The sequence below is a fragment of the Nicotiana tabacum genome, chromosome 10, assembly GCF_000715075.1.
Source record: "Nicotiana tabacum cultivar K326 chromosome 10, ASM71507v2, whole genome shotgun sequence".
Classification (NCBI taxonomy): Eukaryota; Viridiplantae; Streptophyta; class Magnoliopsida; order Solanales; family Solanaceae; genus Nicotiana; species Nicotiana tabacum.
Genome location: NC_134089.1, coordinates 43,893,023 through 43,917,853, shown reverse-complemented (window position 1 = coordinate 43,917,853; position 24,831 = coordinate 43,893,023).

Sequence of the window (24,831 nt, the reverse complement as noted above, 5' to 3'; positions counted from 1 at the left end):
ATCCTGCCTTAGAACTTATTTGCAAATCTGCATGCCTCACTCGATAGAAAACATGCCTATAGGGTTTTTATTCCTGTTGAATCTGATTGCTTTTGCATAATAGAAAACATGCCTATAGGGTTTTTATTCATGTTGAATTAGATTTCATAATAGAAATCATGCCTATAAGGACTTCACTTTTAATGTCACTTGCATTAGATACAAACCATGTTCATAAATCCTGCATTTGTCATGTTAGAGATCGTGTTTCTAGGTTCCAGGTCAACATGTTTTTAATCAACTCAAATATAGATATCATGCCTATATGACACAATTTCGATTCAGTAAGTTTTTCACATGTTACTACAAATTGCCTAAAACCAATAATATGCCTAGATATCATGTCTATAAGGATCTAATTTGCAATTCTGTCTCGTAATTCTAATTAGCCTAATAGATCAATTGTATCTCACCTAGTTTACTTCTCAAAACTGGCTTTGTTAAGCAGCGACATTTCCTGAAACTGGTTCTTTCAACATTTCTCTAATCTCATTAAATATCCTGCCTATAGGATTAAAAGGGACTATTTTAAAACTTGTCTGTTTCTGCATTAACATAAATATTAGTTCTGCATATAGGCAAGCCTTAGGGCATTTTCAAAACTTGCATATCTCTGAAGCTGTTCCTGTTACTCAACGTTTTGAATTCTTATGAGCCTTTTTCAAGAGATCTTAGGAAACTAATAGGTTGTGACTTCTATATCTGAAAGTGGTTTATTCCTGCATAATCATTTAGAAATCCTGTCTTAGGACTTTGATTAATAAAGACCTTACTTGTGGTTGAGTTGTGTTGCATGTATGCTCGTTTGTGGAGGAAACTATGAGCCTTTAATTGCTCCACTTATGTGAAAGTCCTAAATGCTTCTCTTTGACTGTCACCTTAGATTTTTGCCTTTAATACCTTAGGGGTATGTCTAGAACTACCTATAGGTAGAGGTCCTAACTCCCACCGGGACTATTAAGAAGGGACGGGTAGCAGCAAACAATAGGAATCAGTGACCAACACTCGCCTTACATGACCAATAAGGGGATGGGAAGGGTAGACATGGGATATGATGACTACGCGTTAATGTCACGTGTAGCTCATCGATGAGGAGTGTTTGCTGGACATTGCGTGGGGTAATCCTATAGGATAAACAACCTAGGACCCCTCTTTACCCCAAATCTTCTCTTTGTTTAAAGCTTTCTTTATAATTTGTTCAACCTTTATTTCACTACTTGACTTGTTTAAACGTGTTGTACTTATTTGATTCAACTATGGACTAATTTGTAAATATGAGTTTGGTCGGGACCTACAGTTGTGGACCAAGAGGTGTTCCTAACACGTTCCCCTCGAGGTTATCTCGAGCCCTTACCCTAATCTCTGGTAATGCAGACCAACCCAAGGGTTAATCACTCTAGGTGCCCTAATGCACCATAATCCGTTAGGTGGCGACTCTTCAAATACCTAATTCCCAAAAGGAAATGAGTCATTGCACCCTATAGAATGTCGAAACCCAGACCTCTCTCCGCGATGAGGGGAAAAATGGGGCACGACAAACACTTACCCCAATACTTGTGATGAAAATTTCTCTAAAATAGCCCTAATCTACACTTGGAAATTTTAAAATGAAGCCAAAATCGCGAACCCTTGTATTTATCATTCTACCCAGCACTTCGCTTCTGCGCCACATTAGCCGCTTCTGCGGCGTCGCTTTTGCGACATGAGCTACGCTTCTGTGGACTCCACTAACCAACTGACCCCTCACACCTGTGAATCAACATACGATTATGCGCAACCAAACACGCTCATGCGTTAAATCTCGCTCCTGCACCCAAGCTTTCGCTTCTGGGGGGCCGCAGATGCACCCTTATTCTCGCTTCTGCAATCCATTTCAACCAGGCCTTCCTTCACTTCTGCGATCAACCATCTGCATCTATTGACTTGCATTTGCGTGCATTCTTCGGCAGATGCAAAAACACCAGAATCAACAGCCTTCAGCAATAACAACATAAAGAAGAATGATCCGAAATCAAATTCGAAACACACCTGAGCCCCGCGGGAGCCCGTCCAAACATACCAACAAGTCACATAACATCACATGGACATACTCAAAGCCTCAAAACACATATAATAATATCGAGACGATGAATCGCACCTCAATTCTAAATTATTGAGCTTTGAAACTTCAAATTCCACAATCGATGTCAAAACCTATCAAATCACGTCTCATTGACCTCAAATTTCGTACACAAGTCACATTTGACATTACAGACCTGCTTCAACTTCCGGAATCAAAATCCGACCCCGATATCAAAAAGTTCACTCCCGGTCAAACTTTTCAAAATTACAACGTTTGCTATTTCGAGCCAAATTCTACTACGGATCTCCACTTCACGATCCGAACACGCACCTAAGTCCAAAATCACCCAACTGAGCCAACAGAACAATCAGAAATCCAATCCTAGGTGAAAAACTTAAAAGTCAAACTTGGTCAAACCTTTCAAATTTAAAGCTTCTAGCTGAGAATCATTCTTCCAACTTGAATTCCAGATAACCTGAAAATCAAAACTGACGATCCACATAAATCATAATACTTCATACGGAGCTACTCATGCCCGCAAATAACCGAGCAAAGTGCAAATGCTCAAAACGTCTGGTCGGTCATTACACCCACCAAATTTAATAAAAACTTTAGATAAACCAGTAGCAACCATGCAGATGGACGAAACTCACAATATATGCAAACATTATGTAGAGAAATCACAAATTAGCTTTATAAATACATATTTAGATTTCTATAAACCTATTTACAAGGTAGATAAAATTTGGGTAAGAGATTTAAATATAAATGTAAATTTTGTATTGGGATTAAGTTTTATATTACATAACAATGGTAGTTGTTTACTCAACAGAGATGGAGTAATAGTTTTTAAAAATATTACACATACACCAGTACAAACAATAGAATCTGAAACCAAGATAAGAACCCGGTTGAAACTAGACCAGAAAAACCTGCAAGAAAATTAGAAAGAATGTACTAAGGAATGAAAGGATAAAAATACATGTTGTAAGATTAAAGAAGAAGCTAAAACTTTAATATTAGAAGAAAATGAGGACAAAGATATACTAGAAAAATAATATACCTTAATAGACGTTGAAATAATATTATATAATTTTAAAACAGGAATAGAAAAAATAGGAATAATAAAAAATCAAAAAGATCTAGATAATATAATAAAAATACTAGACGAAATACAAATAATAGGAGAAAGACCTCTAAAACATTGGCAAAATAATAAAATCATGTGTAAATTAGATATAATAAATCCAGGATACGAAATTAAAACAGCTTCAATAGAAGCTATGAATCAAGATTTAGAAGATTTTAAAACTCAAATCAAAGAACTCATGAACTTAGGTGTAATAAGGAAACCTACTTCTAAACATAGGTCAGCAGCCTTCACGGTAAATAAATCATAGTAATAATAAGAGAAAAAGCAAGAATGGTAGTAAACTATAAGAGACTTAACGATAATACTAGAACAAACGGATATAAGTTACCTGATAAAATAGAACTGATAAATAGAATACAGGAAAAAGGATATTCAGTAAGTTTGATTGTAAATCAAGATACTAGCAAGTAAACATGCATGAAGAAAGTATATAATGGACAACATTTACTTGTCCAGAAGGGCATTTCGAATGGTTAGTAATGCCATTTGGACTGAAAACAGCTCCACCGATTTTTTAACGAAAAATGGATAGTATATTTGGAGAATATAAGAGATTTGTTTTAGTATATGTCGATGATATATTAGTATTTAGTAAAGACATTAAAGAACATTTAGGACATATATAGACAATTTTTAGATTATTTGTAGATAATGGAATAATAATTTGTAAAAAGAAAATAAAATTATATAAATTTTTAGGAGTAGTCTTAAGAGAGGGAAGAATTAAATTACAACCCCATATGGCTAAAAAGGCTCTAGAAATGTCAGATGAATTAGCAATACCAAAGAACTACAAAAGTTTTTAGGCATAGTAAATTATGCAAGAAATTTTATAAAAGACTTACGAAAAACAGCAGGACCTCTATATGCTAAGACAGGCTCTACATGACAAAAATATTTCAATACGGAAGGTATTAAATTGGTACAAAAAGTTAAAGAAAAAATAAAAAATATTCCTGATTTAAATATGCCATTAGAAACGGATTACTTAGTCATAGAAACAGATGAAAGTTTTGAAGGATGGGGAGCAGTGTTAAAAGCGAAACAAAATAAATAAATTGATAAGAGTACAGAAAAAATATGTGCTTACCAAAGTAGAGAATATAACAAAAAAGGAAATATAAGTAACATAGATGCATAAATAATAGCTGTAATCTATGGAGTAAATAGTTTCATGCTGTATATATTAAATAAACCAGAAGTAACGATTAGAACTGACTGTGAGGCCATAGTTAAGTTTCACCAAAAGATAAATACAAAGAATAGTAGTAGACGAAGATGGTTAAACTTTATTGATACTATATCAATATATAATTTAGTTTTTGAACATATTAAAGGAAAAGTTAATAATCTCGCAGATCAGTTAAGTAGGCTGAAAATTACTGTCAATTAATAAAATATATTTTACATGGACAGCATGAGACCAACAGTTTCCAAGACTGAAGACAAGGGAAAGGGCATTCAAGCCTCACCCTCAGACAAATATTTGTAGACAGTATTAGGTAATCTTCATTTAAGCCACAATCTTTTGTAGAAAGACTAATATGGATAGGATAAGTTTTGGAAAACATAATTTAGTATTTTTTCCGCCATTAAACATGTCATTCAGAATTTTAACAGAATGTGTTATAGATAGACCTATAAGATGTTTAATAGATAGTTTATGGATAACATATAATAAGAAAGACGCAAAATATTTTATAGCAGCTCTTAATGCTTTAGGACAACATTTTATACACAAAAATCAAGAAAAAAGATTTAAATATTATGTAGTTATACATGGTAAGACAAATGGTACTTTTCAGACATGGTTAAAAATACTAGACTCTACCAAAGATTTAGGAAACCGCTTTTTAAAGGCTTTAACGACTTTATTAAAGCATTAGACTACACAACAGGTATACTAGGACCAAATTATTATATTTCCCCAGCACTCAGAAAAAACTCAGAAAAAACCCACAATATAACATTCAAAAGGACAGATAAGATAATTTTTTGTGACCATTGCTCATCAATGACGGAAGCCTTCAAAAGAATAAACTAGAAGAATGAACTCCCGTTTGTCACGACCCAAAAACCAATGCAGTCATGATGGCGCCTATCATGGAACTAGGCCAGCCAACACATTCCCAAAATAGTTCAACATTTCATTAAAATATAAATAACAACCTTTCCATACTGAAATCCTCATAAAACTATAAAGTCAAAAACCAAAACACAGAAAAATAAAGCCTGATCTCGGGTGTCACTAAGTCATGAGAAACCGACGGTAATAACCCGCCAAACCAAGAAAGCTGCAAATCTCTGTGGCTGAGGACGGTCTGGGCCAACTCTGAACCGCCTCTATCTTCTTCGGATCAACCCGAATACCCTCACTGGACACCACGTGCCCTAAGAACGCAACTGAATCGAGCCAAAACTCACACTTGGAGAACTTTGCATAAAGTTTCTCCTGCCTTAACCGCTGTAACACAACCCTCAAATGCTCAGCGTGCTCCTCCTGACTACGCGAGTACACCAGAATATCATCAATGAATACAATAATAAATGAGCCGAGATAAGGCTGAAACACGTTGTTCATCAAATGCATAAATGTTGCTGGGGTATTGGTCAGCCCAAAATACATCACAAAGAACTCATAATGGCCATATCGGGTCCTGAAAGTTGTCTTAAGAATATCCAAGTCCGTGATCTTCAGCTGGTAATACCCTGATCTAAGATCAATCTTGGAGAACACTCTCGCTCCCTGAAGCTGGTCAAATAAATCATCAATACAAGGCAAAGGATACTTGTTCTTGATTGTGACTTTGTTCAACTACCTGTAATCAATACACATCCTCATCGTGCCATCCTTCTTCTTCACAAACAGAACAGGCGCACCCCAAGGCGACACACTAGGCTGAATAAACCCCTTATCAAGGAGTTCCTGAAGTTGCTCCTTCAACACCTTCAACTCCGCTGGTGCCATACGGTACAGTGGAATAGAAATAGGCTGCGTGCCCGGCACCAAATCAATATCGAAGTCAATATCCCTGTCTGGCTGCATGCTCGGTAGGTCTGCAGGAAACACATCCGGAAAATCCCTCACTATCAGAACTGAATCAATGGAAGGAGTCTCTGAACTGACGTCCCTCACAAAGGCCAAATAAGAAAGACTACCATTCCTAACCATCCGTTGGGCTTTCAAGAATGAAATCACTCTACTGGGAACATAATCCATCAAACCTCACTACTCAATCTGTGGCACCCCTGGCATAGCCAACGTCACTGTCTTAGCATGACAGTCCAAAATAGCACGACACAGAGATAACCAATCCATGCCCAATATCACATCAAAATCAACCATTATAAGCAACAAAAGGTCCACTCGGGTCTCCAAACCCCCAATAGTCACCACACACGATCGATATACACGGTCCACAACAACAGTATCACCCACCGTAGTAGACACACGAACAGATAAAACAAGATACCCACGGGGCGTATCCAAATAATAAGCAGAATATGATGACACATAAAAAAGTGGAACCAAGATCAAATAACACAAAGGCATCTCTGTGGCAAACTGAGACAATACTTGTGATCACAACATCTGAAGCAATAGCATCTGGTCTGGCCGGAAGTGCATAGAAACAGGCCTGGCCACCACCTGATCGACCTGCCCCTCTAGGGCGACCCCTAGCTGACTGTCCCCTACCCCTAGCTGACTGGGTGGGTGGTGAAGTAATTAGTACTGAAGTTGATGGCTGACTCCTCTACTGAGGTGGACCCTTATGATGACGAGGGCACTATGTCCACATATGCCCCAACTCTCCACACTCATAATAACCCTTTGGTGCTGGTGACGAGGACTGAAGGGAACCTCTAGCACCGGGATGACTAGTAGAAGAACCTGGCATGGAAGGGCCCTGAACTGATGAAGCACGGGATGCACTCTGAGTTGGGAGGGCACTAAGTGATGAATGGCCCCGATGAGAACTATGAGAACCATGGCCCGATGATGCCCAACGGTGAACTCGGCGTACTGACTGAGCATGTCTGAATAGACGGCCTCTACCGTGCTGAAATTGACCCCCATGAGGAGCACCCACAAAACTACCAGATCCATGAGGTCTCTTGGCCTCTCTCTATACTCGCTCCTGACGGAGAATCGACTCTATCTACCGAGCAAAGTCAACAACCTCCTCAAAAGAGGCACCAGATACCCTCTCTCGGATCATAAGAATCCGCAAATGGTATAAAAGGCCATTCACGAACCTCTTGATCCTCTCTCTATCTGTGGGAACCAACCAAATAGCATGACGGGCTAACTTAGAAAACCTCATCTCGTATTGCTTCACAGTCATATCATCCTGACGCAATTATTCGAACTACCTGCACAGCTCCTCTATGCGAGACTATGGCACATACTTCTCTAGAAAGAGAACAAAGAATTGTTGCCAGGTGAGGGGCGCTGCACCAACAGGCCTACGCCTCTCATAAGCCTCCCACCAAGTAAAGGCAGCTCCAAAAAGCTGAAAAATAGTGAATGAGACCCCACTAGTCTCCAAAATACCTATTGTACGTAGAATCCTCTAACACTTGTCCAAGAAACCTTGGGCATCCTCGCCCTTTGTACCACTGAAAGTCGGAGGCCGAAGTCTATCAAACCTCTCCAATCTATGCTACTCATCACCAGGCATGACTGGTACCACATAATCCTAGGTAAGTGCAACCGGATGGGCTGGTGGTGCCTCTGGTGTCTGCAGTCCCTGAACAACCTACTCGGGTGTACGAGCGGCAGGAGCCTGAGTGCCTCCCCTAGCCTGAGAAGTAGCTGCTACAGTAGAAACAACGACTGTCTGAGCAAGACTGGTGCATACGGTCAAGATCTAAGCCAAGGTCTCCTGAAGACTTGGAATAATAATAGGCACGGCCAGTGCCTAAGCTGGTCATGCTGGAGCGTCCACAACTGGGACCTGATCATGAACCAGGACGACTGGTGAATCTGCAGGTGCTGCCCTAGCTGATGTGCGGGTTATACCCCTGCCCTTACCTCGGCCTCTAGTGGCCCCAACTGGTGGTACTGGTGGTTGTTCGTCCTGATCGGTAGCATGTGTCCTCACCATTTGTATGAGAATAAACTAACAGAAGTTTAGTTACCAGAATCAACAGATTCGCACGACAAGAGTTCAAAAATGTGAAGTTTTTTCTAAAGTTTCTACAACCTCTTGAAGATAAGTACAGATGTCTCCATACCGACCCACGAGACTCTACTAAACCCGCTCATGACTCTTGAGATCTATGTAACCTAGGCTCTGATAGCAACTTGTCATGACCCCAAAAATAACCCAATCGTGATGGTGCCTATCATGGGCCAGCCCACACATTCCCAAAATAGTTCAACATTTCATTAAAATATAAATAAACACCTTTTCATACTGAAATCCTCATAAAAATATAAAGTCAAAAACCAAAACGCGGAAAAATAAAGCCCGACCTCGGGTGTCACTAAGTCATGAGCAATACTACAATGTTCCGATACATAACAAGACAAAAATAGTCTGGAAATCAACTACTAATATCTATAAGAAGATAGGAGGGAGAAGGGCAAGGCTGCAATCTCCATGCAGCTACCTTGCCAACTCCAAGTATCCGCGGAGTAATGTGCACACAAGGTAACTAAAGGTAAATAGAGACTGAGCAGTAAGTAACCCCTGGATCTGCACACAAGGTGCAGGGAGTAATGTGAGTACGCCAACTCAGTAAGTAATAAAGGTAAATAGAGACTGAGCAGTAAGAAACACATAGAAACCACGTCATAAAAACTCAGTAAGCACAACATGATTTCAAATCAGTATATGAGTCAAATCATCTAGTTAAAATCCAGTTTTCAGTAAAAATCGTTTGAAGATGCTTTTCAACAGTTTCAACAGAAGTTCAATGCAATTTAGAATAAAACTGATGAAAATCATAACAGCCCATCGGGGAAAAACATAGTTCGTAAACAGCCCCTCGGGCAACATGAATCATAAATCGCCCCTTGGGCATAACATCACTCAGAATCATTCCCTCGGGAAAACCTCATAGTCACTCGTAACTAGCCCCTCGGCCACAACATGAATCAAGAACAGCCCTCGGGCATAACATCATATCACTTACTCAGGGTACCCGCGCTCACTAGGGGTGTGCAGACTCCGGAGGGGCTCCTACAGCCCAAATGCTATAACAAGATACCTCGTGGAATAATAAATCAGGCCCTCGGCCTCTCATAATCACAAATTAGTAAAAACATTCTGCGGCACGCAGCCCGATCCCATAATCTCCTCACAACACAGGCCCTCGGCCTCACTCAGTCAGAAACCTCTAAAGCCACTCGGGTTATTAGTAAAATAGGGTGCTCGCCCAAAATATCATTTTATGCATCAAATCATAGTAGTAAAGACTGAGTTATGAAATCAATAAAACATAGCATGACTGAGTACAGATCTTAAGTAAAACAGTGAGAAAATAATAATAAAAGGCCCCTAAGGATCCAAACAGCTTGGCACGAGGCCCAAATATGACATTCAACCCAAATCATAGAAATTCTTTCTAAAGCACATAAGTATCAAATAGTTTTCAGTCAAATACGCAACTTAATAGTTACTACGGGACTGACCAAGTCACAATCCCCAATGGTGCACATCCACACGCTCTTCATCTAGCATGTGCGTCACCTAAAATAGTGAAACAATGTGAAATCTGGGGCTTCATACCATCAGGACAAGATTTACAATCATTACTTACCTCAAACCGGTCAAATCCCTATTCCACGATGCCCTTGCCTCTGAAATCAGCCTCCAAATGTCCCGAGTTTGACCAAAAGCAATACAATGCAATTAATATAGGCCAATGAATCAATTCCATACGAAAAAATATCAAATTATACCAAAATGTCGAAGTTCACCCAAACCCGACCCTCGGACCCACGTTTTAGAATCCGACAAAAATTGCAAAACTAGAAACTCCTTTCAGTCCCGAGTCTATACATACCAAAATCATCAAAATCCGACCTCAAATGGTCCCTCAAATCCTCAATTTAAACTCTCCAATTCCAAGCCCTAATCCCTTCAATTTCACCCTAAATTACCACTAATTTCATGATTAAATAGTAGGAAAATTATCATAAACACAAGTAATAAGGTCCAAGTAACTTACCCAACTGATAACCCTCGATTCCTCTTGAAAATCACTGCCCAAAGCTCAAAACCCGGCCAATAATAGTGAAGAATGGGCAAAAATTCACGAAAGAACATTTATATACATTCTGCCCAGTAATTTTCGCATCTGCGGTCCTTCTACCGCACCTGCGCAACCGCTTCTGCGGTCCAATTAACCGCACCTGCGGTTTTCACTTAAACACTCAGGACCACATCTGCGCCCCAGGCACTGCACCTGCGGTCCCGCAGATGCGTCCAGCACACCGCATCTACGGTTTCTCTTCTTGGACCTCAAGTCCGCTTCTTCGGCTTCCACACCGCATTTGCGAACTTTCACCTAAGGTCCCCTATCCGCAGGTGCGGAAATAACAGAAGAAGCAACTTCAGCTGCACCAACTAAATTCCAACTCTTCCGCTAACCATCCAAATTCATCCCCAGGCCCTCGGGACCTCAACCAAACATACCAACAAGTCACATAGCACCATTCAAACTTATTCAAACCTTCAGAACGCTCAAAACAACATCAAAACACCAAATCACTCTCGGATTCAAGCCTAAGAACCTCCAAACTTCGGAATTTTGCAAACGATGTCGAAACCTACCAAATCACCTCCGAATGACCTGAAATTTTGCAAACACATCACAAATGACATTACGGACCTACTCCAATTTTTAGAATTTTATTCCGACCCTGATATCAAAATTTCCACTACCAACCGAGAAACGCCAAATTTTCAATTTCGCCAATTCAAGCCTAAATCAACCACGGACCTCCAAATCACATTCCGGACGCGCTCCCAAGTCCAAAATCCCCTAACAAAGCTAACCGAACCATCGGAGTTCCCATCCTAGGATAATTTACATATAAGTCAACATCCGATTGACTTTTCCAACTAAAGCATACTCAAAAGAGACTATGTGTTTCAATTCACTCCAAAACCACTTCGAACCCAAACAAAGCAACACGATACAATGAAATACAGCTGAAGAACACATAAAGAAGCAGAAATGGGGACTATAACTCATGAAATTATCGGCCATGTCGTTACACCGATACATGAAAAAACAAGACTGATGGAGCAAATGAAGGTACTAGAACATGGAATACAGGCATTAAAGTTTAAATTAGCACAATCCCAGACTCAAGTTATTTCTCAACAAGATAGGAGATGAGTAGTCCAAAACAAAATTCTCCATCTCAAGAAAAAATGGATAAGAAGGGTGTGTATTCCCCAATGAATGCAGCAAAACTGTATCGGATAAAGATACAACTACTCCGGTTCAAATGGTGACCGGTAAAGACACATCAAATTCGTTTATGGTTATCACTTTGCCAAAAAGTGAAGATGAAGGCTCATCAAGAAGAAGATTACCTAGAACACTAACACAGAGAAGCATTAAAAAGGAAGAGTACAATTTTAAAAAAAGAAAAAAAATGAGAAAATAGAAGACATAATTAAACAGACATTAGAGAACTTCTTTCAAGAAAAAGAAAAACAAGACAAACATATGATTAACAATTCTAGTCCTATTTCAAGTCCAGAAAGGTCCAAAAGCTCAGAAGAAGATGATAATTATGAAGACGAAAATTAAATTATTGAGATGCTCAAGATCCATACAAAGATGATTCAGGAATGAGCTTTGATTCAATAGCCTTACATAATTTGGTCACGTTAAAATAAGCAAGATCTCAGTCAGAAATAATTAAACAAGACAAAGACAAAAGTAATATCAATACAATAATGTAGATAACATGTTAAAAAGAAGAAAACAACAGACAAAGTGACATAAAGTAATGCTGAAAGACAATTTGAGTGGAAAAATAATTGTAAAACAACATACAAAAGGGAATCTCTCCTCAAGCCATGTGACGATGGGTCCCAATGGAGTACCCGACAAGGCTCGAAAAGAAAGGTTTCTGGAAATATTTGAAGTCCATTTTTAGATCCGCTTCAAAGACTTGGCTATATAAAGGGGAAGAAGGAAGAAGAAAAACACAACAAGAGAAGAAGAAAAACCAAACCGTCTGCAGAAAAACACCTTCAACCACCATTCCTAAAAATACTTCCGACCACCATTCCCCAAAAATAATTTGTAATATATTTCTTATGTATGATTTAGTAGAGTTTACCTCAAACTTGTAAAATAAATAAAGGTTTATGTTCCACTGTGTTTATTTTCTAATTGCCAAAGTCTAGTAAAAATCCTTAGGGTTTCCCGAAAGAGAAATCTCTCTCCTGTAAACATGTAAGTTACTGTTTTTATGAAATTATATTTCTGGATATTAACCCTGATTTATTTATGGCTTTATGTTCATATATAACTTTACATTTATGTGTACTATTTCATTACTTAGTTTGTAAATAATTAAAAAATCACTCTCAGTATATGGTTAGCTTTCCAACTTCTTAATATTTTTAATGGATTAACCTATAAATTTCTAGGAGAAACAAGCTAAGTTAAGCCCAATAAATTACCAGAAAGTAGTTAAAATGGGTACATATGTTTGGCTGTGGCCAGGGTGTGGTTAAAGAAAAAGGTGTTAAGAGGAAGATTTAGATCTATAAAAGGTTGGCAAGAAGAGATGAACAAAGTAGCATAAAAAAAGAAGTATAAAACAATATAAGGGGTAAGTTCAGTTTCATAATTTGATTAAAATAGAAATTACACAAGTCTAGAGATTAAGAGAGAGAGAGAGTACCAAGTAGGACTTTACAATATATAGTTTAAATGCAAAGAATTTATTAAAATATTACAAATCCCTATTTCATATATATATATATATATATATATATATATATATATATATATATATTCAAAAAGCCAGCAAAATGGGTTCAAATAATTCAAATATTACATGATAAAGTCCTAAGTCTGCCCGAACATAAATATACTTTAGCTACGTACAGACTCTCGTCACCTCATGCATACGTAGCACCCACAACTAGTAGCACATAACAATTACATCACTTAGGGGGTAGTTTCCCCCTCACAAGGTTAGACATAAAACTTACCTCACTCTAAAATCCGATAACCGGCTTCAACGCCTTTCTAACACCTCAAACCGATGTCAAACCATCCGAAACTAATCAAACAACGTGCAAACCAATCAAAATATACTCTAATACTCGTAATTTAACAATTAGAAATAAATTCTCAACTCCTCTAGAAAAGTCAACAAAGTTAACCCCCGGGATCACGCATCCGGATTTCAAAAATTATCAAAAATAATTATTACCCATAACTTATATAATTTATATTCCAAAAATCATCCAATTTCGTCCATGAATTGACCCACAAATCAAGGATTTACCATCACATAACTTTGGGGCTCAAAATCCCAACTTTTTACAATCTAAACATGGATTAAAATGATAACCAACGAAACTTATCATGGAAAAACATCAAAATAAAGGTGATATATTTACCCCCTTGTTGAGACGAGAACAACGTCGCCAAAATCACCTCAAACAAAGTTCTTGAACTCAAGATATGCTCAAAATACTCAAATGCTCGGTCTGTCCATTTAAAACACTATCCGAGCGATTTTTATTCTTCACATTCACATTTGCGAAGAGAAATTTTTCACGTTGACCGGTCAACCAAAATTTCCTTTTTCGCATTCGTGGGACCTCCCTCGCATTCGCGAAGTACAAAGTCCGCACCAGAAACCAACAGTCTTTTCCGACAAGAAAATGGGCATAACTCTTTCATACGACCTCGGAATTCGACGATTCTTGTTGTCATGGTTTCGTAATTACTATACGGATCTAATAGTTCAACCCAATAATAAATCAAAGGTTGTTTTCTTAATATAGTACCCTTTATGTCTGTCACGCCCCAAAATCGAGGAGCGCGACCGGCGCTCAACCGAGTAAACCCGACTGAGCAAGCCTGTTAGGTTTCATTCTACCCAAACTAATTCATGAATAAATAGCAGATGGACTCCATTAATCACACTTAGTAAGTATTTCATTAACAACTTCCATTTCATTTCCATTAGCAGCTTAAATTGTAATTATCAAAATATTACAAGTTTTATACATCATTGCGAAACATCAATATTTCTACTTTAATTTTAATACCCGACACTACCCACAACCTGTCTACGAAGCCTTTAAATACAAATGAAGAGTAATATGGCGGCAACAAGGCTCCGGCTATACCTCAAATACAATGTACATGATAAACAGATGAAACAGGACCCCAAAACAAACTGGGGCCCACCAAGTCAGCTGAAAGAATGATGCGGCACTAGTTGCGACCAACACTGATTGCTATAGAAACACCTACATCCATTTAAAGACATAGCGCCCCCGGCAAAACGGACGTTAGTGCCATCGAATAGCACTAGTATGTATAACTAAACACCATCTAATTAGAAAGAACTTTCATACAAGGGTAAAGAGGAAATCATAAAGACAACAAAGTTTCAAATAAGCACCATGTCAACAATATAAGCAGGTTCACATGATTTTTACATAGTTTCTGAAATTTTAGATTGGAGCATCCCACACTATTGCATCATTATCCACTTTGCCACCGCTTCTTTGTGCGGAGTCTGATCACGGCCCGATCAGCTAAGCCGTCTCCTGGAGACGTTACCATTATTTCATTCACACATTCCAGTTTCAATCATCAATACATTACCACCATGTGTATATATCATGGCGTCTGATCATGGACCAATCGGCTAAGCCGCCTCCCCGAGACATTACCATTTCCATCAATCATCTCATTTCAATCTTTCTTTCCCATAAATTATTTCATAGGAACTTGGGGCCACAGCTGTCACATCATATATTTGGCACTAGGTCACATCTCACATCATTCCCAATTTCAATGTTAGATTTGCCATTTAGGACAGTAGGTGCACACAAGAGCAATTTAAATTGTGAGCATAGATAAGACTTCACATAGATGGCACATTATATGCAGCTTCAATCTCAATTTAAGGTCTAAGCATTTTAATACCTAATTCATATCTTTTGCCCCTTTCAAGTTATCAAGATAGCACGTTGATCATGTTGAGGCACATTTTTCACGCATATAAGGTTACAACACCAATTCATGTAAAATAACAATTGATGCAACAATTCAACTTTAATCTTACCATATTCACACAAATATCGATGAAGCTCGATTTCTAAAATACGGGGTTTTAGCCATATATACCTTGTTTAAGCTTTCCTTAAGTTACTACGACGTTCCGAAAATTCTAGCAATCTCAATCTACTTGAGACATAACAAAATTGAACACAAATTAGGCAGGTATTCATGGTTTCAGCTCATTTGAGCATTTTATCAAACATTAGTTGAGCATCTTGATTTCAATTCTCTTTTACAAGATTTCCTTCATTCCTCAACCCAATCTTTACTTATTTATGTTCAACAATCTTTCCACAAACCTAATTTGTACATGCATGTATACATAATACTATTACACCCAAGAATCATACCTCAATAACCCATCTCACAATCTCTACAACACCAACACAACCTAGGTTAGGCACTATAAGTTCCAATCACCATCCCATGAGTTTTAACGTATATACCACACATAAATGATCACCATAGAGTAGTTAGAGATGATAGACATACCTCTTGTAGTAAGAATCTTGAAAATCCCCACTTGTAGTGTTCTTGATCAATTTAGGGATTTGAATGGGAATCTTTGAATTTTCAAGATCAATCCTTGTTAATATAGGTGTTTAGGAGTAGTAATCAACTCAAAATACTCCAAAAATATTACCTTGGATCATAGGAGGGAAGTATGGGACAGATTCCCCTTGATAGAGCAAGCCTTAGCTCAAAAAATAACTTAGAGACTCTCCATACTCGATCTTGGGGTATTTAGAGATCTTCTACTAGCGCGCCCGCGCTAATGGCCGCGCTAAGGTCGCGCTCAGAGGTAGAATACTTTCCAATATGCGCGGTCGCACTTCCGCCGCGCACCTGGGCGCGCATATGAGACATTCCCAGTAAAATGGTTGTAACTTTCTGTATACACCTCCAAATGTCGAACTGTTTGATGCATAGGAAACTAGATGAAAAGAGCTTTAATTTGATAGGCTGTGCATCACACAACTCCTTATATAACTGGAGATATGATTGTCCAAAGTGAGGTCTTGTGCGTACTTATTCACAACTTTAGTCCATTATGTTTTTCCAACTTGGCTTAGACTTAGGCCTCTCCTTAGACCCCAAATCACTTATAATATGACTTATACGCTTATTAACATATCCAATTGATATCCATTATATCATGAATCCCCACTTGCACACAAAATAAAATAATTAGCCTACCTTGGCTCCATGAAATCTTAAATTACTTAGCAAAATTTTCTGGGGTTTTACAATGTCCAAAAAAATGCTGCTGAAACATCAAATAAGAGCGCGATACTACCCAAACACATCTGAAACACACCCGAGGCCCCGGGACCGCATCCAATTACACAAACTAGTCCCAAAATATAACACAAACCTACTCGAGGCCTCAAATCACACCAAACAACATCAAAACCATGAATCGACGATCCAATCCTCCTTTTAAAAACTTCGACGAGCGCGTCCGAATTACACTTAAACATTCCGGAATGACAACAAACTTTACGCACAAGTCATAAATCACAATACGAACCTACTCCAAAGCTCGAAACCTGAAACGAATATCGGTAACACTAAAGTCCTCTTCAAATCAAACTTAAGAAATTCTTACACTTTTAAAATGCCAAATTTTCATAATAAGTGCCAAAATATTCCCCGATCACCTGATACTCAACCCGAACATATGCCCAAGTCTGAACTCATCATACGAACCTATTGGAACCTTCAAACCCTAATTCCGAGGTTATTTACTCAAAAGTCAAACCTTAGTCAACTCTTCCAACTTAAAGCTTCCGAATTTAGAATTTTCCTTTCGAAACAACTCTGAACTTCCCGAAATTCAATTCCGACCATACGTACAAGTCATAAAACATGAAGTGAAGTTACTCACGGCTTCAAAACACTGAACGACGCACTAGGTACAATAACTTTAGTACATGAGTTAGCGTTATTTATGTATAGTCCTTGGCTTTTGTGTTTACTTTTTGTTGCTTTCGATTTGTCCTTCCGATTATAATACTGAGTTCTAGTTGTATCTTTGTATTTTTGCTTCAATTTTCTAATTGGTGTGCTTGTTGTTGCCCTTATTTTCATTTTTCCTAAGCCAAAGGTCTTCTGAAAACAGCTTCTCTACCTTCTTGAAGGTAGGGATAAGGTCTGCGTACACATTACCCTCCCAGATCCCACTTGTGGGATTACATTGAGTTTATTGTTGTTGTTGCTAGATAAACCCAATCAAACTACTATCACATAAAATAAAAGGAATAACAAACTTTTAAACTAAAGTAGAGCTGAGATTTTGTATATGTATAGGTTTCTAGTGTCCGGAACCTAAATATTATTTTTTTGACTCAAATTATGTTAATAGGTGTTAAAATAAATACATATCTATATATAGCATGCAATTACAAAACGCTATACCTTAACGGTAACGTTTGCCGTTAAGGTATATCGTGTTATAATTGCACGCTATATCGCCTGACGATTTGACTGCCAACGTCTTGTTATTGTACGATATATATAGCGTTTTCTTTTCATATGCTATACCCGATTTAAATACTGCCCTTCGTCTTCTTCCCCGACCAGAACCTTTTCCCCCATTTTTTTTAAAATCCCCCTGCTTCTGGTCCCCCCCACTGCTCGATCTTTAAAAAAAATTGTGGGCCCCCCTCACACAAAAGGTTAAGAACGTAGGTCCTACATCGTAGTAGAGCAATGTATTATTGTGGTTTAACTCCTTCGTCTTCAAATTTTCACACAAAACACTCACTACATCGAGGTATTTCGATTTATTTTATGTCCAAACTTATATAATAATATATATCACTGCCTATTGAATGTGTTTTCATGTCGTTTTGTGTTTTATTTTGCGAAACTAGTATGTTATATTTATCTGGACTTAGATATTAGTGTTCTAAAAAAATGTAAAATTGAGATTTAATTTTTTATATTAATATCCGAATTTAGATATTAGTGTTTTCATGTCGTTTTGTGTTTTATTTGCGAAACTAGTATGTTATATGTATTTTTGTGAATTTTATGTGATTAAAATGTATTTGTTGTTTATATTTAGTTTATTTATTACCGTAGTAAAATGTAGAAACTTTTAGCGTAGTAAACTGTATAGTATTTTAGCGTAGAATCCCTATAGTTTAAGTATTTTTTATACTGGTAGATGAAAATATATACTTGGTACAATTAAATAATCAAAATATTAAATTTGACACACATAATTATTCGTGATAGTTTGGTGCTACTGAGCCTCAAATATCGAGCCTGGAACCCAATAGTTATATGTACTTTGTACAATCAAATAATTAAAAATTAAGAATTTAAATTATAAAACAAACACACACAAAATAATCAAAAAATTGAATTTGACACGCATAAATTATTAATGATAGTTTGGTGCTACTGAGCCTCAAATATCGAGCCTGGAACCCAATTGCTATATATACTTTGTACAATCAAATAATTAAAAATAGAATTAATGTTGTTTAATTTACAGTTGATGACATGGACGCGCCTATATTAATTTACAGTTGATCAAATAATCAAATATTAGTGCTTCAGGGCGATCATAAGTCCGCCCATATATGGGAGGGAGAGTTACTGTCCCAGACTCTCCGCGCTAGGAGAGTGGACGACCTGTGGGATTTTCTGAGGCACAACGAACTCCACGAGCATGTAGTCCATCACCTCTAGGATACGGGATTCTATAGGATTATTGAGATCGGGCGGATACAGGTTGATTGGGCTTTGATCACGGCGTTGATTGAGCGGTGGTGACCGGAGACGCACACTTTTCACCTGCCCATTGGCGAGGTTACCATCACGCTGCAGGACGTAGAGGTTTTATATAGCCTCCTCGTTGATGGCATAGCCGTTTCACTGCCTATTGCTATGAGATATATGTCGTGTGATGCTTATTTGGACATGCTACAGCAGCTCACGGGTTTCAGGCCATAGGATGAGACTGCATCGTCGGGTGCTAGTCGGTTGACTTTGACCCCTATTAGACAATACCTAGAGTTACTCCACCCCGATATCACCGATGATACAAAGGAGGTACATATCACCCGGCATACGAGGTTGTTGTTGCTTCTTCTATTTAGAGGGGTCTTGTTCCCGAACACTTCGGGGAACCTAGTCAGCCTGAGATTTTTGCATCATCTTCAGCTGCTAGATGAGTTACCCTATTACAGCTAGGGTGTTGCTGTTCTCGGCTACATGTATAGGCAGATGTGTCGGGCGAGCATGGGCACTCAGAGAGATGTTTGTGGTTTTATGCCGCTTCTACAGGTGACAACATATTTAAATAATCATTTCATCATTTCCAATCTACCTAGTTAGAATTTATCTTAAACCTTATGTCAACTTTGTATGTTAGGTTTGGGACTGGGAGCGTTTCTTGCAGTTTCAACCACCTCGATCACAATTACCTCCTATGTAGCACCTCCGTTTCTCCCTCTAGCCAGGAGGTGGGTTCTCCACCGTACACTTTAACGAGAGTATGGTGCTCATCATAATCTTCCCCTCTGCAGGGATATGTTGGATCTGTTGGAGGGCACACATGTAAATATGTACCTAAACTTACCTGGTGTAGATTAACTTAGTGTTGCGCATACTCACGTTTCATGTTCTTATTTTATAGTTCATCTGGACGCTATACAGCGACGATTTGATAGCTTCCCTGCCAGCTTATTGCTCGGCCGGTTGATTGATTTGGAGCACTTCTGCCCCACTCATATGCCTCGATATTGTGGAGCATCATGCCTCGGAGCGGGTACTTCGGTAGTTTGGCCGCCCGCAGTATATACCGAGGGGGCCTATATGGGAGCCTACACATTATCAGAGGGATGATCGTTTCAGGGTGGACGATGCATTTATGGCATGGTTAGCGGCGCAGATCCATATTTGGGACCATCGAGATCAGATGATTCAACCCCCACCTACACAGATTCAAGAGGTGGCTATTCAGAGGTATATGTCCTGGTACCGGCATGTCACCCAAATTTTTATCGGGAGCCCTATTCATCAGGCTGGCAGTCGGTACGTTCCATACGTCGGGCGACACGAGACGCTGGTATGTTTTCTGTTATTATTCATTATAATATGTTTTATTTAGTGCAGTATATGTAGTTTATATTTTATACGTTGTGTAGGCTATTGGACTACATATAGTGTATCAGATGGGACTGCAGATGTAGGATGGACGCCTTACAGGATTACAGCCGTCGATTTGTAGAGTTGGCAGCCCGGACACTGCAGCGAGCTCGGGAGGATCAGCATTTGGCACACATGCCTGATTATGTAGAGCCAAAGCAGTATGAGCGAGGCCCTGGTGTGGCACGAGGTGGTGGTGCCCGACGAAGTGGAGGTGCCCGACGAAGTGGAGGTGCCCGACGAGGTGGTGGTGCCCGACGAGGCAGGGGTGCCGGACGACGTGGCGGTGGGCGGAGAGGAGGTGGTCCCCATCAAGGGGGCGTTGAGGCCCCTGCTGATTATGTTGTTTCCGATTTGCTGGGTGGCCTACATGAGACGGACATGTCGTCATACAACCTTGGGATGAATCTCACTCTAGGGACTTCGCAGGTGACCCCGTCAGGTCAATTATTGATCATGGGCACGCACCTTTCTGGAGTGGATTAGGATACATACTTTTCAAGCCCGTCTACTGTTGCTGAGGATTGGCCGACCCGAGATTTACATAGTGGGTGCCGGTTGAGTTATGGTTCATCATCACAGGTGCATATATGGTTTTTATAGTATTGAATTAGAATTTGTCTTTATTTTTCATAACTTTGTTAATTTCATTTTTAAGGCTGAACGCGATGTTGACATGGCTGCGACAGATGATTACATTCAGGAGCCCGACGAGATAGTGGTACGACAATTTAAATTGTTGTGATTTATTATATACTTTGCTATACTGAGTTTTTTATTTTTATGTAGGTTTTTACTGGACTGACGGCCCCTTCTATTGATCATGTCAGCACCACTAATGATCATGCAGCGGCGCATCCGGCTAAAGGATGCGACTTGATGATGACGATCCCGATTGCGTCCCCAGGAGGGATGCGATGCGCCTCAGGCACCACTGTTCACTTCTTCACTCTGTGCATATGCCAGATCCCGATTTAATACATCGTCTTCGGGCAATTGAGTGAGTACATTTGGTTCAACTTGCTCGTTTTCACTGCACAATCAACAAAATAATAAGATACTGGATTTAATAAATACTTTCCATATAGCTGTATAACTTCACTTACAAGTCGTAATGTGATGAAATTCCATGATGGACATTTTCATTTAGGTGATGGCTCCCGGATAGACCACCATGATCCAACACACCAAAACTATGCTTGGGTTCATAATTTGTAAAATTCATATCCGGCCTGTACCCCTATTAAATATATGAGCGTTAATACAATTCAATACAACAAAAATGTACATCGCAACACAAAGGAAAATTGAAGCTTACCATTCGTCTTGTGAATTATGTAAAGCAGACGGAGATAAGTTTAAATCAAGGAAAACTCTTTCATCCGGAATCTGTCCGGCAAAAACTCCTCCAGAATAGCCACCCGATGACCGGGGGTTATCCGGAACCTGTCTGGCAACCTCATTGTTTGGAACGTCTTCGACCTTGACGTACATATCCAACATTTTGATTACAAGATATTCTCGGTATTCATCCGGAGTCCTCAGAAAATCCCTCAAAGTTTCATCATCGTAGATGTTTAACTCCAGTAAAAAGTAGCCCCTTGCGGAGTGACGGAATACGGATATCTTCCGGTTACTTTAAATATCACTGAACGTTTCCGCACATTTTTTTTTTTGCATAAAACCGATATCAATTTATCATACTCTATTGTAAGTGATAATTTAACATGACCCTGTGGAGATAAACTATACCTCACAGAGTTATTCTCCATCACAACCTCACCCCCCAATATAATGAAACTCTTATTCTACGCTCTTCAGACATTACGAAAAAAATGCTTCAGAATTTAACAACAAGAAAAAATTGAATGGGAGTTAGAATTTTATGTGAACGAATTTTCCTAAAATCCTAACCATTTTATATAGGAAATGGCTAGCCCGGGATATGAAACTTTTTTGACGTATATCGTTCTTTAATTACACGCTATACACAATTAAATTATTGTTATGTCAGTCAATTATTGGTGGGTCCATAATCAGGGTATAGCGTTTTTTTCGCTATATGTATAGCGTATGAATACAAGATGCTATATCTTAATGGCAAACGTTACCGTTAAGCTATATCGTTTTTTAATTGCACGCTATATATAGATATGTATTTTTTTTAACACCTATTAACGTAATTTGAGTAAAAAAAATAATATGTAGGTTCCGGACTCTAGGTTTCTAGGCGTCTTGAGCCTGCAATGAGGTAAGGGACTGTTAGGTTGTGAGGTAAAGAAAGGTGAATGTCACGAATAAAAATACTCCATCAGAGTTACTGCAGACTTTTTACTTCTTTGTGTGCAGTAGTGATGAAGGTCACGAGCTAGTACAGATATACAAATCAAATCAACCATATTGATGACATTACCTTATTTATTTCTATTTAAAATGTATGCAAGAAGCCTGTTGATTTGATTGATTTGATGGATACATCAACACTAAACCTAATTTTCATATGCCATGAACCTACCATCACTTGGCCCAGAATGAAGTATGGTCCAAGCTCCGTTATTCGCAGGTAAAGTTAATAAATAGCCATTAATCAATTTTTTCGAATCTTATAAAATAAAATTCAATGATAAATATTCTGGATAGACTTTTACTTGCTTAAGTTTGAAATCCATGTTACTGTCACGGTATCTCTGCATTAATAGTGATTACTTTTAAATAAATTTCCTAATACTGGCTAGTTTTGAAAATCGATCTAAAAAATGGCTAACCCATACAATTTTTACATTATTCACTTTTCACAAATATCCCGTTTGAAGGATGGCCCATGTTCCATTATGTACATGTAAATTGTATGGGTCGAAATCCGGCCAAGGAAATTCGGCATGAAGAGATGACTAAGTGTGAGAACTGTGCTCCATCGTGAATGACTAGGCCGAGGTTGATCCGGGCTTAATAATATGGAGCCGCCGAGTAAGCTCCTAAGGTCGAGGGAGAGCAGCAAGAAAAGGAATAACGACTAATATAGTTTTGGAACTTTCAAAGGGAATATTCCATTGAATATTCCCTCTGCTGTACTTTTTTAGGATTTTGAAAATATCACATATAAATAGTAGAAGAGAGAAGGAAAAAGGTATGTAATATTGAATCTGATAAGCACTCTGATGAAAAGTTGACTCCAAAAAGAGATAGTCCGAAATATTACCTTTCCATAAGAATTCAAGTTGATGTTCGTTCCACTTTTCTCATATATTCCAATACCCATTTGTCTTATTGTATACGGTAAAATCGGAGGGTCCAATTTTCCGTCGTTACGTCACCTCGTAAGCACATCTCGAAGGCTCGAGACTACGGTCGAGTTTCATCCCTCGAGGGCTATCAACGCTCGACCTCGGGGTAGTACAGACCGACAGTTACGGGGAGAAAGTGGGGAGTTTCCAAGGCGCATAAATAGAGCTGACAAAGTCTAGTTGACTAGTCCAAAAAAAAACAAATCAAGGCATTAACTAGCTGTATCATCTCCATATCTTTGTAATAAATACATTTGTACTATGTTGGGATTCCCCCTCATTTATAAAGGGGATCCGTGCCATTTTGTAAACATCTGTTGCTCAATACGAAATACACAAGAACATTCTCTCTGCTCTCTAACATATTCTCTTGATCTCATCACTTCATTTATTGCTTATACTTATTGTGTTCTATTATTGTTCATCATTTATTGCTTATTATTGTCCATAAAGAGTCATCATTGATTTTATTATCACTGTTAGTCTACATCGACTACCCTCAGCAGGACATTAGACTCGACCCCGAGGCCCCGAATAAACAAGCTCGAGGCCCCGATCGACAGCCATTCGGTATTTCGGTTTGGTTAACATCTTTTTTTAAGCTCTCATCTTGATTCCAAATACCTCACTTAGCATCTATTGCCCTAACAACTAGCATAAAAATAGATCACATATTTTTAAAACCACAAAATCAAATTTAATTGTTATTATCCTTTTTACGATAAACAGTTTGGCGCCCACTGTGGGTCTAAAAATAATAGTGATTATTTTCTTGTTGGTTTTACTATACAAGACAAGTTATCTTTCACACTTTTTCTTGCCCATGATCTTTGATTTCA